The sequence below is a fragment of the Aplysia californica genome, unplaced genomic scaffold (genome assembly GCF_000002075.1).
Source record: "Aplysia californica isolate F4 #8 unplaced genomic scaffold, AplCal3.0 scaffold00943, whole genome shotgun sequence".
Classification (NCBI taxonomy): Eukaryota; Metazoa; Mollusca; class Gastropoda; order Aplysiida; family Aplysiidae; genus Aplysia; species Aplysia californica.
Genome location: NW_004798213.1, coordinates 5,596 through 8,674, shown reverse-complemented (window position 1 = coordinate 8,674; position 3,079 = coordinate 5,596). Strand labels below are relative to the sequence as shown.

At 38.8% G+C, this 3,079-nt stretch overlaps 1 protein-coding gene across 1 annotated transcript in view; it reads right to left on the bottom strand.

Annotated features, from left to right (window-relative positions):
- The window catches only part of LOC101851452 (NFX1-type zinc finger-containing protein 1), an 18,890-nt gene extending 17,029 nt beyond the window's left edge, over nucleotides 1-1,861 (bottom strand). The window contains exon 1 of the mRNA XM_005110768.3: nucleotides 1,572-1,861. The gene's annotated coding sequence lies outside the window, so the exon portion shown is untranslated. The remainder of the gene's footprint in view (nucleotides 1-1,571) is intronic.
- Between the last annotated feature and the right edge of the window lie 1,218 nt (nucleotides 1,862-3,079).

Here is a 3,079-nt window from a genome sequence, read left to right as displayed (position 1 = left end):
TTTTAATACCTTCTTTATACAATGATGATGATGATGATGATGATGATGATGATGATGATGATGATGATGATGATGATGATGATGATGATGATGACGATGACGATGACGATGACGATGATGATGATGATGATGATGATGATGCACTTTGGTGTCCGTAGCTAATGCATTTTGGTTTCCGTAGCTAGTCTAGTAATTATAATTATATCATTTTTTTAAATGTTCGCGAAGAAGCCCGTAGAGGGCGAAACGTTGAACATATTATTATGAAATATTTTGGAAATCCTTCAAAAGTCTCAACCTTTTTTATTCTCTGTATACAAGATGATGATGATGATGATGATGATGATGATGATGATGATGATGATGATGATGACGATGATGATGACGATGATGATGATGATGATGATGATGATGATAGTGGTGGTGGTGGTATTATAAATGTATTTATAAGAGACAGAGTTTCCCCACATCGTGTGGACACGACAGTAAAACGCGACGTACGGATAGGGTTAAATGCCCCGTAAAGTAGAGATGTTAAGAAAGATAAAATTATCTTTCACCACAATCGAATCTGGTAGTATCGCCTTTTGCTCCTTCTTTCCTATCAAACATCTATCGTCCTTAGATCTATCTCCCCTTCTTCTTTTTTATGTTTGTTACTCTCTTGTAACACCTCTAATCTTCTGGCGCTCATATGACCTTATGCAGTTGCGAGTGCCGTAAAACCTCTACTAAAACTAAAGCCTTTTATTTTCCATGAAGTGCACATGCTCGTATTCGTTCTTTTAAAAACGTATTGCGGTTGGTTGGCATCTTGTGCTCTGGTGTCCTTGACTCCTTCTTTCCTGTCAATTATCTATCATCCTGGTCTCTCCTCCTTTCTTAACTTTTATTTAAACTCGATATTTCCATAATTTCTACCTTTTTTTTTTCCTCATTGGGTGGCTTTTCCCTCTGGCAACGCAGCCAGCTTTTTCGCTCAACTTCTGTTTTAGTTTCCGATTGTGTTTAAAATTTATGTGGAGTGAAGCCGGGACTACTTCTCCTGAGGTGACAAAAGTTTTCATTCCTCAAAAACTGCTCAATATATTTGGTAAATTGTCAAACAAAGCATCTCCCCCCTTTGCACTATGAGTCCTGGACTGGTGAAGATCTCTACTCTAGATATTATAATATGGTGATCAAGCGGGGCTACCACTTGATAAATTTACAATATGATATAAAGTCTCTGAAGTATTGAACAAACCTGATCTGGACCATGCTGGCTGAACTTAGTCTTGGCTATTGAACTCCCATTCTAAAACATTCTAGAAACAGAGTAGGCAAGAGAGTATTGTAATTGTACAATTTGTCGACAGAACAGACACGGGACGCATCGAAGTTCTAATGTGACGTGCCATAGGCCCTATATCCTTGTTCAGACTTGATCAGCACAACCACGATATATAAATTTTAAAATAACAACAAAAGGCATAATCTAGGAGGATAGATCTTAGAGCATATTTAGGAGGTTTCATAAATCTCAGTTCAAAAGATGACAACCCTACAGTCTACAGATGATCCACACTTACCTCGCCTGTGGTTGCCTTGCGAACTGTGGCTAGCCCACCCATAGTCCCACTCTTCTGGCCACAGTGGTAATTCATGAAGTTTCGCCGCTTTGATTTTGAGTGTTTTGTTTTCTATGACTATGACAAGTCGGACTTTGTATAATTTCATCTAGACTAAGGCACAGTGAGTTCTGTGGCAACTTGAGCAGGAAAATCAAAGCGACTCTCAACCACTAGGCCAAGACGCAGATCTAACAAGACCCACTTCGCTGGCACAGTTTCTAAGTCGGCTTTTTCCGAGAAAGTGCTGATTGATGACGCCTGATCCTAAAAATAGCTTTACAAGAAATGTCGGCATCGGCAGTTCGGCAGGCCAGGCCCAAGCCTCGTCTTGTTGTTATCGATCCAGCACCGGGCTCTCGCCCTTCTCAGTAATCTTGTAAACATTGGTCTTTGCTAGCAGACTGATTTCGCTGAATTATATTTTGATTCAAGAGAAAGTTCATCAACATAGTTTCAGTTTTAGTAAGAGTTTATTTATTTATTTATTAGAGGATTTACGGCACTCGCAACTGCATAAATAATTAAGGTCACATCATATGAGCGCCAAGGGGTGGATATCAACAAAGAAGTCTTAACAGGGGGTCAGGCCATAGAATTCTACACTTAGTGTAGAATTCTGTGGGTCAGGCTTACTCTTCTCACCTCTCTAGGCTAGCTTCTACTGCACAAAGTCTGTTTCGACTTTAAAGGAGGGGCCAGATTGGCTTCGACTATCAAAGGCACCCCCGGAAATAGCGGGGGGGTACGTGTGTGTGCTTCACCCTCAAAGTCAATATTCGGCTCAAAATTATGGAATTTGAGTTACAGGCATTTTTAGCTTCCTCAGTCTCTCCTACAACTATTTCATCGCAAAAGAACCCCCAAAAACCGTATTTTTTTTCCTATACTGGGCATGTTTGTCGCCGCCATTTCCTCATTAAGTCAATATTTTATTTTTCTTTATCGGCCGTTTTCTCAAACGCCACTTTTCTCTAGGCCCTATACTTTTTTGAATAACTCCACCGCTTTAAATCTAATCTTCTTGACATTTTCACAGAATGAAGAGAAGATGTAATACTAAACATTTGTATGTTGAATTTTTTTATGGAATAGATTTTTGTTGGTGGTGTCTGGAGTGTAGATTTTCACGTATTTTTTGTTAACTTAAATTGAATGCTACCTTAGGAAAAAATTCATAAAAAATTGTCTAATTCGTTTAGGAAAAAAACAACAACCAAATTTTTAGATCTAATGTTTGTTAACACGCATGCAAAAAAAAAAATCACTTTCCATGAGCGATAAGTGCGGTATTCATTACGTAACACAAGTCAACAAAATCCAATATGACCGTCGTATCCATGGAAACGAAACTTTTTTCTCAAATTTGATTGCGGATTTTTTAGACTCCTTACTATGCTTGTTATGTGTAAAATGTGGTAAAATTCGGTCCAGTAATAAGAGAGAACTTCTGGTGTACCCTCCCCCCC